Here is a 15,328-nt window from a genome sequence, read left to right on the forward strand (position 1 = left end):
ACCAATCAAATGCAGTCACTGGTGACGTTTGACTGCGTTTCACCAATCAAATGCAGTCACTGGTGACGTTTGACTCAGTTTCACCAATCAAATGCAGTCACTGGTGACGTTTGACTCCGTTTCACCAATCAAATGCAGTCACTGGTGACGTTTGACTCCGTTTCACCAATCAAATACAGTCACTGGTGACGTTTGACTCTGTTTCACCAATCAAATACAGTCACTGTTGACGTTTGACTCCGTTTCACCAATCAAATGCAGTCACTGGTGACGTTTGACTCCGTTTCACCAATCAGATGCAGTCACTGGTGACGTTTGACTGCGTTTCACCAATCAGATGCAGTCACTGGTGACGTTTGACTGCGTTTCACCAATCAGATGCAGTCACTGGTGACGTTTGACTCCGTTTCACCAATCAGATGCAGTCACTGGTGACGTTTGACTCCGTTTCACCAATCAAATGCAGTCACTGGTGACGTTTGACTCCGTTTCACCAATCAAATGCAGTCACTGGTGACGTTTGACTCCGTTTCACCAATCAAATGCAGTCACTGGTGACGTTTGACTCCGTTTCACCAATCAAATGCAGTCACTGGTGACGTTTGACTCCGTTTCACCAATCAAATGCAGTCACTGGTGACGTTTGACTCCGTTTCACCAATCAAATGCAGTCACTGGTGACGTTTGACTGCGTTTCACCAATCAAATGCAGTCACTGGTGACGTTTGACTCCGTTTCACCAATCAAATGCAGTCACTGGTGACATTTGACTCAGTTTCACCAATCAAATGCAGTCACTGGTGACGTTTGACTCAGTTTCACCAATCAAATGCAGTCACTGGTGACATTTGACTCCGTTTCACCAATCAAATGCAGTCACTGGTGACGTTTGACTCCGTTTCACCAATCAAATGCAGTCACTGGTGACGTTTGACTCCGTTTCACCAATCAAATACAGTCACTGGTGACGTTTGACTGCGTTTAACCAATCAAACAGAGCCAGGCGGTCACATGATTAACTGCACATAAAGTTTCAGCGGCAAACAACAACAATGGCATAGACAGCAACGAACGCTTCGCGTCAACCAGAAGAGGAAGAACACTCCTGGCCTCACATAAAATCGATGTTCACGCAAAAGACAACCAAAAAAAAAGTTATGTAATGCATTGTCATTCGTGTCTCCCCAAACAAGTGGACATTTCAGCTTACATGAACTCAACATCAAATTTCAGGAAGCACATGGCGGTAAGTAACGTTAGTAGATATTTTGGCTGTCACCGTAGGCTGATGTTAGCTTCCCTGCTATGAATCACTGTCAAATGTACATCGTGTGGGGACATTTATTAACGCACTGCAGCCTCATAGACACACACACACACACACACACACACACACACACACACACACACACACACACACACACACACACACACACACACACACACACACACACACACACACACACACACACACACACACACACACACACACACACACACACACACACACACACACACATGCATACAAACACCAATCAGAAGTGCACAGTGTGTTCCCAGGTGCAGCCCACACCTATCAGTTTATGGTTTGCGTAAAGGCTAACTTGTTATTTTCCTTTGTAATCTCTGCCTACTGACCCTATGGTGCTGTTAAGTTATTGTGGCTCAATTTGCCTTCATTTATAACATTTTTTATGTATTATTATTTAATATTATATTGTTTTAGTTGATTAAGAGATATTCCTGGCTCTGAATTTGTTCATTGCTATTTTTATGTTTTTGTGCATTATTTGTTGCCGTCATCATTAAACGAACAGGTTACTCATCAGTTACTCAGTACTTGAGTAGTTTTTTCACAACATACTTTTTACTTTTACTCAAGTAAATATTTGGGTGACTACTCCTTACTTTTACTTGAGTAATAAATCTCTAAAGTAACAGTACTCTTACTTGAGTACAATTTCTGGCTACTCTACCCACCTCTGTCTGCGCTAAAACCCACATGATCCAGGTTGTTTAGTCTAGTTCTGAAGTGTGTTTTTGTTCAGTCCCTGGCTCATCATCAAGATAACACTGTCCTGGATCCAAAACCTTGTTTGACACTGCAAACAATAATGGAAGCAAGCTGTTGGAGCGGCATGAACTCTGAAAGCGACGTGAAGGACCGAGGACCACCCTACGTGTAATTCTTTTACTCCTGGACAGCTGCACACGAAGGCCGAACATTTCTCAAAACATGCCCCCCTACCGTGCTGCCGGTGCTATTGTTTTTCTGACAAATACACGGCATGGGGGGGATGTTATTAGCCCCCATTAGTTGGAATGACTTGGACCTTTTTCCATGCACGCCACAAAACACCCTCTGTAACTTTAGGGTGTTTAGCTGAATACCAGCACACTTTGGTACGCACTTTTAGGCAGGGGCGTAGCAGCAAATTCTGGGTGCCCCATGCACATAAGACTCCTGAAAGGCCTACTGAAAGCCACTACTAGCGACCACGCAGTCTGATAGTTTATATATCAATGATGAAATCTTAACATTGCAACACATGCCAATACGGCCGGGTTAACTTATAAAGTGACATTTTAAATTTCCCGCTAAACTTCCGGTTGAAAACATCTATGTATGATGATGTATGTGCGTGACGTCAATGGTTGAAACGGAAGTATTGGTACCCCATTGGATCCAATACAAAAAAGCTCTGTTTTCATCTCAAAATTCCACAGTATTCTGGACATCTGTGTTGGTGAATCTTTTGCAATTTGTTTAATGAACAATGAAGACTGTAAAGAAGAAAGCTGTAGGTGGGATCGGTGTATTAGCGGCTGGCTGCAGCAACACAACCAGGAGGACTTTGACTTGGATAGCAGACGCGCTAGCCGACGCTAGCCGCTGACCGCACGGATGATCGGGTGAAGTCCTTCGTCCTTCCGCCGATCGCTGGGACGCAGGTGAGCACGGGTGTTGATGAGCAGATGAGGGCTGGCTGGCGTAGGTGGATAGCTAATGTTTTTATCATAGCTCTGTGAGGTCCCGTAGCTAAGTTAGCTTTAATGGCGTCGTTAGCAACAGCATTGTTAAGCTTCGCCAAGCTGGGAATTATTAACCGTGTAGTTACATGTCCATGGTTTAATAGTATTGTTGATCTTCTATCTATCCTTCCAGTCAGGGGTTTATTTATTTTGTTTCTATCTGCATTTGAGCCCGATGCTATCACGTTAGCTCCGTAGCTAAAGAGCTTCGCCGATGTATTGTCGTGGAGATAAAAGTCACTGTGAATGTCCATTTCGCGTTCTCGACTCTCATTTTCAAGAGGATATAGTATCCGAGGTGGTTTCAAATACAAATCCGTGATCCACAATAGAAAAAGGAGAAAGTGTGGAATCCAATGAGCCCTTGTACCTAAGTTACGGTCAGAGCGAAAAAAGATACGTCCTGCACTGCACTCTAGTCCTTCACTCTCACTTTCCTTCATCCTCGCTCAAATTAATGGGGTAATCGCCGCTTTCTCGGTCCGAATCTGTCTCGCTGCATTGTAAACAATGGGAAAATGTGAGGAGTCCTTCCTCCTGTGACGTCACGCTACTTCCGGTATAGGCAAGGCTTTTTTTTTATCAGCGACCAAAAGTTGCAACTTTATCGTCGATGTTCTCTACTAAATCCTTTTAGCAAAAATATGGCAATATCGCGAAATGATCAAGTATGACACATAGAATGGATCTGCTATCCCCGTTTAAATAAAACAGTTTCATTTCAGTAGGCCTTGAAGGGGCCCCCTATCCCACCCTAAACCCAACGTTGCCACCTTATTTACATCATCATCATGGGGTATCAGGCCCGTTTGCAGGCATCGATGATCAGGGCTCTCCAGTCTTCTCTGTCGTCCGCTCTAGGTTGATATTTCTGATAAGATGTCTTAGGCTGTTGCCATACACTACATTGCCAAAAGTATCTGGCTACCCATCCAAATGATCAGAATCAGGTGTCCTAATCACTTGGCCCGGTGTATCAAATCAAGCACTTAGGCATGGAGACTGTTTCTACAAACATTTGTGAAAGAATGGGCCGCTCTCAGTGATTTCCAGCATGGAACTGTCATAGGATGCCACCTGTGCAACAAACCCAGTCGTGAAATGTCCTCGCTCCTAAATAATCCAAAGTCAACTGTCGGCTTTATTATAAGAAAACGGAAGAGTTTGGGAACAACAGCAACTCGTAAACTGACAGAGAGGTCAGCATAGTGCAAAGACTTTCTGCACAGTCAGTTGCTACGGAGCTCCAAACTTCACGTGACCTTCCAATTAGCCCACGTACGGTAGGCAGAGAGCTTCATGGAATGGGTTTCCACGGCCGGGCAGCTGCATCTAAGCCATACATCAGCAAGTCCGATGCAAAGCGTGGGATGCAGAGGTGTAAAGCACGTCACCACTAATAATAATAGTAATCGTCTCGATTACGGTAACGTTTTATTTTCGGGTCTCCCTATGTCTAGCATTAAAAGATTACAGTTGGTAAAATGCGGCTGCTAGACTTTTGACAAAAACAAGAAAGTTTGATCATATTACGCCTATACTGGCTCACCTACACTGGCTTCCTGTGCACTTAAGATGCGACTTTAAGGTTTTACTACTTACGTATAAAATACTACACGGTCTAGCTCCATCCTATCTTGCTGAATGTATTGTACCATATGTCCCGGCAAGAAATCTGCGTTCAAAGAACTCCGGCTTATTAGGGATTCCCAGAGCCCAAAAAAAGTCTGCGGGCTATAGAGCGTTTTCTGTTCGGGCTCCAGTACTATGGAATGCCCTCCCGGTAAAAGTTAGAGATGCTACCTCAGTAGAAGCATTTAAGTCCCGTCTTAAAACTCATTTGTATACTCTAGCCTTTAAATAGACCCCCCTTTTTTAGACAAGTTGATCTGCCGTTTTCTTTTCTCCTTTACCCTCTCGCCGGGTTATTCCGGTTCCGGTGACCATGGATAAGGTGCTGGCTGTCCAGAGTTGGGACCCGGGGTGGACCGCTCGCCTGTGCATCGGTTGGGGACATCTCCGCGCTACTGACCTGTCTCCGCTCGGGATGGTCTCCTGCTGGCCCCACAATGGACTGGACTCTCACTGTTATGTGGATCCACTAGGGACTGTACTTAGAGGGGGGGTTACCCACATATGCGGTCCTCTCCAAGGTTTCTCATAGTCATTCACATCGACGTCCCTTGTGTGGGCTCTGTGCCGAGGATGTCGTTGTGGCTTGTGCAGCCCTTTGAGACTTTTGTGATTTAGGGCTATATAAATAAACATTGATTGATTGATTGACCACTGGACTCTAGAGCAGTGGACACGCCTTCTCCGGACTGATGAATCACACTTTTCCATCTGGCAATCTGATGGACCAGTCGGGGTTTGGAGGTTGCCGGGAGAACGCTACATTTCGGACTGCATTGTGCCGAGTGTGAAATTTGGTGGAGGAGGAATTATGGTGTGGGGTTACTTTTCAGGAGTTGGGCTTGGCCACTTAGTTCCAGTGAAAGGAACTTTGAATGCTCCAGGACATTGGAAACTCAAGACAGCCATGACATGATGTTCTTTACAAGTGTATGTACACTTTTGACCGCGACTGTATGTAAACTCCAGCAAAACACTTTGTTCCTCTTTCCTACAACTTCCTACACGTGTTTGCGCAACATGCTGGGGGTCTTTGCCCCCCTCCTCCAACCCCCACCATGGGATCTTCTCGGTGGGCTTTTGCCGACTGACACAGACGTGGTGAGACAAGGTCTGCTGAGCTTCAAAGGAAGCACCAGCACAGACCCCCCCCCACCCCCGCCCACAAGATTAACACCGTTTGAACGTCACCCTCAGCCACTCCCATTTCCTCCACCGAGGGAGCTCGGAGGTCAGCTCAGCCCGCTGACTTCTTCTTAGAAGCCCGGCACCGGTCTGGAGTCATCTAGCACTTGAAGGGTTACTCTGTCAATCTTTTCGTCATCACAGTGAAGAGTAGATAAGATTAGGCCCATGGGATGTTCTTTGTTCTTGAGATTGAACAGGAGCCCTCCCATTCTCTGCAGAACCTAGTTTTAAAGAACATACCTGATGACAGACACAACTTATTTTGGAAGCATGTCCCTTTTAAATCACGTTCAAATACGCCAAGAAAGTTAGTAAAAAAAATTCAAATTTACACGGAATAAAAGAAAATGTTGACGTAACTCAAATAATTCACTACAACAGGACTGTTGTGATGTTCTTAAGGTTCTAGTACAAAGATCATCTACGACTGGAGTGCTCTGCTGTTTCTAAGGCCCTAACACAAAAACCTAAGTCAAGCTGACAGGAATTATTTTTAAAGGAGAACTGCATTTTTTTTTTTTTAATGTTGCCCATCATCCACACTCTGTATATGAGAATAAATGTGCATTCTAAATAGTGACAAACTGCTAGCACGAGGTGGCTAACAGATTAATCAAGAAAAAAAAAAAATCCAATGTCTAATGTGAATGCAATTTGACCCGCATGCAGCAATGACGCCCTATATCACAGGTGTCAAACTCAAGGCCCGCGGGCCAAATCTGGCCCCCCCACATTATTTTATGTGGCCCGCAAAAGCCTGGAAATAATATGCGTTAATAAAAGGCTTAATCTTTTCCTACTAAATATATGTGACCCGTGCTGGCAAAATGAGTCGGAATACGCACAGGCTAATTTTGAGCTACAGGCAAATAAGTGAAAAAAATGTATCTTGGTTGGAATTGAGATTTTCACAAAAATGAGTCCATAAAGCCACAATCTAGCGATCCCAATCATCGAAATAGCAAGAAAACATCTTAAATCACCTTTATTTGAAGGTTTTGTACGAGGTATGTCTTCAGAAATTAGTCCTTTGTGTTAAAATTCCTTGAGAAAATCAAGTGTTTTCAACGCTCACTCGCGGCAATAAGGGGGAATCCCCCTAGCCATATTTTGGTATCATTGTGACGCCAAGTTTACCTACTTTCTAAAAATGAGCATGGAATTCCCGATGACGCCATTCTGAACCAATATAATTTGAGTTTTTAAACCTGTCCCGACGTAAACAAATCCGGCTTGTTGCTAAGCGGTCGCTGTGAGGCGTACCCTCATTGGTTGAATCACCCCGCGCGGTACATTGTGGTATCATGGCAGCGCCCTGATGAAAAACAACACACAGTAATTCGAGCGGAATATTTGGTGAAAAAAGGTGATTTTCGAACATTGAATTATTATTTTTGTGGATAAGTTAGACCAGGGGTCACCAACGCGGTGCCCGCGGGCACCAGGTAGCCCGTAAGGACCAGATGAGTAGCCCGCTGGCCTGTTCTAAAAATAGCTCAAATAGCAGCACTTACCAGTGAGCTGCCTCTATCTTTTAAATTGTATTTATTTACTAGCAAGCTGGTCTCGCTTTGCTCGACATTTTTAATTCTAAGAGAGACAAAACTCAAATAGAATTTGAAAATCCAAGAAAATATTTTAAAGACTTGGTCTTCACTTGTTTAAATAAATTCATTATTTTTTTTACTTTGCTTCTTATAACTTTCAGAAAGACAATTTTAGAGAAAAAATACAACCTTAAAAATGATTTTAGGATTTTTAAACACATATACCTTTTTACCTTTTAAATTCCTTCCTCTTCTTTCCTGACAATTTAAATCAATGTTCAAGTAAATTATTTTTATTTTACTGTACAGAATAATAAATACATTTTAATTTAATTCTTCATTTTAGCTTCTGTTTTTTCGACAAAGAATATTTGTGAAATATTTCTTCAAACTTATTATGATTAAAATTCAAAAAAATTATTCTGGCAAATCTAGAAAATCTGTAGAATCAAATTTAAATCTTAGTTCAAAGTCTTTTGAATTTATTTTAACATTTTTGTTCTGGAAAATATAGAAGAAATAATGATTTGTCTTTGTTAGAAATATAGCTTGGTCCAATTTGTTATATATTCTAACAAAGTGCAGATTGGATTTTAACCTTTTTAAAACATGTCATCAAAATTCTAAAATCAATCTTAATCAGGAAAAATTACTAATGATGTTTCATAAATTATTTTTTAAATTTTTTCAAAAAGATTCGAATTAGCTAGTTTTTCTCTTTTTTTCGGTTGAATTTGGAATTTTAAAGAGACGAAATTGAAGATAAACTATGTTTCAAAATTTAATTGTAATTTTTTTCGTGTTTTCTCCTCTTTTAAACCGTTCAATTAAGTGTAAATATCATTAATTATTAATAATAACATAGAGTTAAAGGTAAATTGAGCAAATTGGCTATTTCTGGCAATTTATTTAAGTGTGTATCAAACTGGTAGCCCTTCGCATTAATCAGTACCCAAGAAGTAGCTCTTGGTTTCAAAAAGGTTGGTGACTCCTGAGTTAGACTGTTTTACATTCCGTAATGGATTTAGAAGGTGGAGAGGGTACACAGGCAGTTGCAAGTGCACTAAATTCACTGCAATCGGCGAATCTTCTTAGTGCTGCTGGTCAGGAATATTACGGACAGCTGACCAGCTGACAAACTGACCAGTGAACAAAAAAACTGTGACATAACAGTGTTGACATTTTTGTACATAACCGTTTTCAATAGAGTTGAATATATATTTTTCCTATAGACATGGGATTTGACTTTAATTGTACCAATTTTGGTGTTGCTACAAGGACTTTTAAGGTATGGTTGCTATGGAGTTTTGTTTTGGAACATTCTGTTCTGGAACAGTAAACTTTAAGCTGGTTTTTCTCAAAACGGAACCTCAAACTTGGTCGTCTTCAATCGGATGTAACTCGGTCATTTTCTGTCCGATTCCAACAAACCATATATCATTTTGAAGGTCTTTAGATGGAGAATGTGTAAATAACAATAACTCAGTTTTTAAAATTTCCTCATGGTGACTCATTTTGCCAGCACAGGTCAGCACAGGTCACATAGCACAGGTCCCTTTTGACATTAAAAATCATGTACTGCAAAAATATGACATCGAGTATTCCAAAAATATTTTTTGTTAAAATAAAGATAAATACTGTACTTAATTATCTGCTTGACTTATTTCAAAACAAATTATCAATCAAATTGTAGACTGCAAAATTGACAATAGATTTTACTTTTTTTTTCTTAACCGTAAATTCAACTTTGGTACTGTTTTTTTCCCCATATACAGTAAGACACTAAAACATTAAAAAATAAAAAATAAACATTAAAACAAGATTTTATGGTAAAAAACAACAAGTGGCAACTCTATTGCTTGAATTTGACTGCTAAAAACTGGTGTTTCTCCATTCCATTCTATTTATTCCATTTTTATATGCTGTAAAAAACAACTGCTTTTATTGTAAAAATTCTGGTGACTGAGCTGCCAGTTTTTAAAGTCAAATAAAAAAATAATTTTGCTAGCACGAGGTGGATAACAGATTAAACTAGGCTATGATCACACTGCAGGGTAGGATGTCCATGTCAGGTTTGTCACTGACAGTTTAGTTATGTTTTGGTTTTTCCTCTGTGTTTGTTTTTATTTCCTGTCAGCGCTCTTATTTTGGTTCCTTTTCCTGCACGTCTCCCTGAGCGCTTGTTTCCACTCACCTGTCCCTGATTGGCAGTCTGGCACACCTGGTGGCAATTGCCAATCAGGCCACTATTTAAGACTTGGAGTATTGTAGCTGTGGACTGTTTGCAATATCCTGTATGCCGATAGCTGTTTGCAGCTTGCTGTCTTCTTCTTCCTCGTTTCCTGTTCCTGGTTCCTGGTTTCTTTTTCCTGCATTTTTTTGGACATTAAATCATGTTTTCCTGCACCAAGCCTGCCATCCCTGCATCTTGGGGTTCGTCACCAACATTTCCTGACAGTCCAATTGGGATTTGATTTTGACAAAGCCGATCTTTTAATAGAATCATTCACATTACAAGAAAAAAAATAAAATAATCCAATGTCTAATGTGAACGCAATTTGACCCTAATGCAGAAATGACATCATATGTGTTGCAGTGTTTACAGAAGTAAACATGGCTCCGGATCTAGTAGATCTCAGTCCTGGTGCATTTGTGGCAATTTGAAAGATTTGAAAGTCGACATTGACTGAACTGAATTATTGCGCATAGAAGATTAAGGAGGAGGAGGGCAAGCATTTTGATTGAACAGGAGCCTTGTTGCTGACATTGATTTCACCGAGCTCATAGAAACTAATGCTACTATTGCTAATCAATGAGTCCAGGATAAAGTTACGGTAATGCTTAAAATAACCAAAATACTGTAAATATTCCAAGTTATCATGAGAGTGTTTGTTACTACATTACATAAATACTTAGGGCGTTTTATATAAAACGGTGCATTGCATTGTTATCCACCTCTTACTAGCACATTTTCACTGTTTAGAATGCATAGAAAAGATAAAGATTTGTGTTCTCTACTCATATAAGGATCGTGGATGAACAAAAAAGTGCAGTTCCCCTTCAAGGACCTACTGCCTTAATAAGATGGTCAAAGATCATTTATACAACTGGAGTGTTCTGTTGTTCTTTTACTGGAACGACTGCAAAAATGCTAGTTGAAGATCTTCAACAAGACAAGAGCCCTTTGCCAGTCAAAGATCCTCCAAATGACAGGAGAATGATGCAGTTTTTAAAGATTTATCACAAAAGACCTTGGATGTAGAACTAGTCGAAAACCGTCTTTCTGGTAGCAGTTTGAGGAATACGCTGCAAAAATGTCAAGTTGCTCTCAGGTTTTGAACTGAACTTGTGGGCTGGTTTGATGTCATTCCCGGACCAGATTAGCCCCGAATTAAGTGCTCAGACTATGTCTGGGTCATTGCGGTTTTCCCGTAAGTCCAGTAGACGCATTTCAAACTGCTCGTCAACCGTCAACAACAACGGAGAAGAAAACGTTCCAGCAGTCCCAGTTAGACACAATATATGACAACTCATGAAATGCTCTGTCTGTGTCACGGCACTCGATGTTCGCCCTTGGCAGTCAGCAGGCCGATTCTGGAAACGAAAGCTGATACGAGACGACTCGCTTTGCACAAAGATCATTTATACAACTGGAGTGTTCTGTTGTTCTTTTAATGGTACGACTGCAAAAAATGCTAGTTGAAGATCTTCAACAAGACAAGAGCCCTCTGCCAGTCAAAGATCCTCCAAATGACAGGAGAATTATGCAGTTTTTAAAGATTTATCACAAAAGACCTTGGATGTAGAACTAGTCGAAAACCGTCTTTCTGGTAGCAGTTTGAGGAATATGCTGCAAAAATGTCAAGTTGCTCTCAGGTTTTGAACTGAACTTGTGGGCTGGTTTGATGTCATTCCAAGTACCAGATTAGCCCCGAATTAAGTGCTCAGACTATGTCTGGGTCATTGCGGTTTTCCTGTAAGTCCAGTAGACGCATTTCAAACTGCTCGTCAACCGTCAACAACAACGGAGAAGAAAACGTTCCAGCAGTCCCAGTTAGACACAATATATGACAACTCATGAAATGCTCTGTCTGTGTCACGGCACTCGATGTTCGCCCTTGGCAGTCAGCAGGCCGATTCTGGAAACGAAAGCTGATACGAGACGACTCGCTTTGCCAAAGATCATTTATACAACTGGAGTGTTCTGTTGTTCTTTTAATGGTACGACTGCAAAAAATGCTAGTTGAAGATCTTCAACAAGACAAGAGCCCTCTGCCAGTCAAAGATCCTCCAAATGACAGGAGAATTATGCAGTTTTTAAAGATTTATCACAAAAGACCTTGGATGTAGAACTAGTCGAAAACCATCCTTCTGGTAGGAGTTTGAGGAATACGCTGCAAAAATGTCAAGTTGCTCTCAAGTTTTGAACTGAACTTGTGGGCTGGTTTGATGTCATTCCAAGTACCAGATTAGCCCCGAATTAAGTGCTCAGACTATGTCTGGGTCATTGCGGTTTTCCCGTAAGTCCAGTAGACTCATTTCAAACTGCTCGTCAACCGTCAAAAACAACGGAGAACAAAACGTTCCAGCAGTCTGTGGACTTGAGATGCTGATGCTAACATCGAATAGAACCTAAAAAAAACATATGCCTGAAACCTGAAAAAGACCCCAAAAAATCCCCAATAGGAGGATTTGTTGATCCAGTAGTACTAACAGAAGTCAATAACCATTTCCCTCTTTATTTACTTCAAACCTGCAAACTGTGTCAGAGATGTATCAGGACTCTGTCAGCAATCAGTGGTGTGATCACACATGCACACAAGGACTTGGCAGCAAGTGGGGGAAGAGAAATAATTGGGCGGCCGCATGATGATAAACATTTTGTACCAACTTCAGACCCTCTGCAAATTCAATCAGCGAGCTCCGCCGACTCTGGGAACTGTGACAGCGAGACAGCTTGAAAGATCGTCCTAATCGGAGCCACATGTCTCCTACTACCAGTCTACACATTTCACCCGGGGGTTTGATATCAGGTCGCCGCAAGGAAACATAGGCGAGCTCGCAAGTTATAAACCAGCAGGACTATCTCAATGTACAGTCCTGGTCAAAAGTGTACATAGACTTGTAAAGAACATAATGGCCTGAGCTCGCTGAAGCAGTTCACGGAGTAGTAGACGACTAAAGAAAGTCCTGGTTCAAGAATAAAGATTGGGCTCACAAGGGCGTATCATGTCTAGCTTGGTGTGTGTCACAGGTGGTATCATGTCTAGCTTGGTGTGTGTCACAGGTGGTATCATGTCTAGCTTGGTGTGTGTCACAGGTGGTATCATGTCTAGCTTGGTGTGGGTCACAGGTGGTATCATGTCTAGCTTGGTGTGGGTCACAGGTGGTATCATGTCTAGCTTGGTGTGGGTCACAGGTGGTATCATGTCTAGCTTGGTGTGTGTCACAGGTGGTATCATGTCTAGCTTGGTGTGGGTCACAGGTGGTATCATGTCTAGCTTGGTGTGGGTCACAGGTGGTATCATGTCTAGCTTGGTGTGGGTCACAGGTGGTGTCATGTCTAGCTTGGTGTGGGTCACAGGTGGTATCATGTCTAGCTTGGTGTGTGTCACAGGTGGTATCATGTCTAGCTTGGTGTGGGTCACAGGTGGTATCATGTCTAGCTTGTGTGTGTCACAGGTGGTATCATGTCTAGCTTGGTGTGTGTCACAGGTGGTGTCATGTCTAGCTTGGTGTGTGTTACAGGTGGTATCATGTCTAGCTTGGTGTGTGTCACAGGTGGTATCATGTCTAGCTTGGTGTGTGTCACAGGTGGTGTCATGTCTAGCTTGGTGTGGGTCACAGGTGGTATCATGTCTAGCTTGGTGTGGGTCACAGGTGGTGTCATGTCTAGCTTGGTGTGGGTCACAGGTGGTATCATGTCTAGCTTGGTGTGTCACAGGTGGTGTCATGTCTAGCTTGGTGTGTGTCACAGGTGGCATCATGTCTAGCTTGGTGTGTGTCACAGGTGGTGTCATGTCTAGCTTGGTGTGGGTCACAGGTGGTATCATGTCTAGCTTGGTGTGGGTCACAGGTGGTATCATGTCTAGCTTGGTGTGTGTCACAGGTGGTATCATGTCTAGCTTGGTGTGTGTCACAGGTGGTATCATGTCTAGCTTGGTGTGTGTCACAGGTGGTGTCATGTCTAGCTTGGTGTGGGTCATAGGTGGTGTCATGTCTAGCTTGGTGTGGGTCACAGGTGGTATCATGTCTAGCTTGGTGTGTGTCACAGGTGGTGTCATGTCTGGCTTGGTGTGTGTTACAGGTGGTATCATGTCTAGCTTGGTGTGTGTCACAGGTGGTATCATGTCTAGCTTGGTGTGTGTCACAGGTGGTATCATGTCTAGCTTGGTGTGTGTCACAGGTGGTATCATGTCTAGCTTGGTGTGTGTCACAGGTGGTATCATGTCTAGCTTGGTGTGTGTCACAGGTGGTATCATGTCTAGCTTGGTGTGTGTCACAGGTGGTATCATGTCTAGCTTGGTGTGTGTCACAGGTGGTATCATGTCTAGCTTGGTGTGTGTCACAGGTGGTATCATGTCTAGCTTGGTGTGGGTCACAGGTGGTGTCATGTCTGGCTTGGTGTGGGTCACAGGTGGTATCATGTCTAGCTGGGTGTGGGTCACAGGTGGTATCATGTCTAGCTTGGTGTGTGTCACAGGTGGTATCATGTCTGGCTTGGTGTGTGTCACAGGTGGTGTCATGTCTAGCTTGGTGTGGGTCACAGGTGGTATCATGTCTAGCTTGGTGTGTGTCACAGGTGGTATCATGTCTAGCTTGGTGTGTGTCACAGGTGGTATCATGTCTAGCTTGGTGTGGGTCACAGGTGGTATCATGTCTAGCTTGGTGTGGGTCACAGGTGGTATCATGTCTAGCTTGGTGTGGGTCACAGGTGGTATCATGTCTAGCTTGGTGTGGGTCACAGGTGGTGTCATGTCTAGCTTGGTGTGGGTCACAGGTGGTATCATGTCTAGCTTGGTGTGTGTCACAGGTGGTATCATGTCTAGCTTGGTGTGGGTCATAGGTGGTATCATGTCTAGCTTGGTGTGGGTCACAGGTGGTATCATGTCTAGCTTGGTGTGTGTCACAGGTGGTATCATGTCTAGCTTGGTGTGTGTCACAGGTGGTGTCATGTCTAGCTTGGTGTGGGTCACAGGTGGTGTCATGTCTAGCTTGGTGTGTGTCACAGGTGGTATCATGTCTAGCTTGGTGTGTGTCACAGGTGGTGTCATGTCTAGCTTGGTGTGGGTCACAGGTGGTATCATGTCTAGCTTGGTGTGGGTCACAGGTGGTGTCATGTCTAGCTTGGTGTGTGTCACAGGTGGTATCATGTCTAGCTTGGTGTGGGTCATAGGTGGTGTCATGTCTAGCTTGGTGTGGGTCACAGGTGGTATCATGTCTGGCTTGGTGTGTGTCACAGGTGGTGTCATGTCTAGCTTGGTGTGGGTCACAGGTGGTATCATGTCTAGCTTGGTGTGGGTCACAGGTGGTATCATGTCTAGCTTGGTGTGTGTCACAGGTGGTATCATGTCTAGCTTGGTGTGTGTCACAGGTGGTATCATGTCTAGCTTGGTGTGGGTCACAGGTGGTATCATGTCTAGCTTGGTGTGGGTCACAGGTGGTATCATGTCTAGCTTGGTGTGTGTCACAGGTGGTATCATGTCTAGCTTGGTGTGGGTCCCAGGTGGTATCATGTCTAGCTTGGTGTGGGTCACAGGTGGTATCATGTCTAGCTTGGTGTGGGTCACAGGTGGTGTCATGTCTAGCTTGGTGGGGGTCACAGGTGGTATCATGTCTAGCTGGGTGTGGGTCACAGGTGGTATCATGTCTAGCTTGGTGTGTGTCACAGGTGGTATCATGTCTGGCTTGGTGTGTGTCACAGGTGG

General features: G+C 43.1%; 1 protein-coding gene across 1 annotated transcript in view; it reads left to right on the top strand.

Annotated features, from left to right (window-relative positions):
- Positions 1 to 15,328, top strand: part of fbln1 (fibulin 1) — a 141,659-nt gene that overhangs the window by 497 nt on the left and 125,834 nt on the right. The gene's annotated exons all lie outside the window — the stretch shown is intronic.

This window comes from Entelurus aequoreus, linkage group LG10 (genome assembly GCF_033978785.1).
Source record: "Entelurus aequoreus isolate RoL-2023_Sb linkage group LG10, RoL_Eaeq_v1.1, whole genome shotgun sequence".
NCBI classification, from domain to species: Eukaryota; Metazoa; Chordata; class Actinopteri; order Syngnathiformes; family Syngnathidae; genus Entelurus; species Entelurus aequoreus.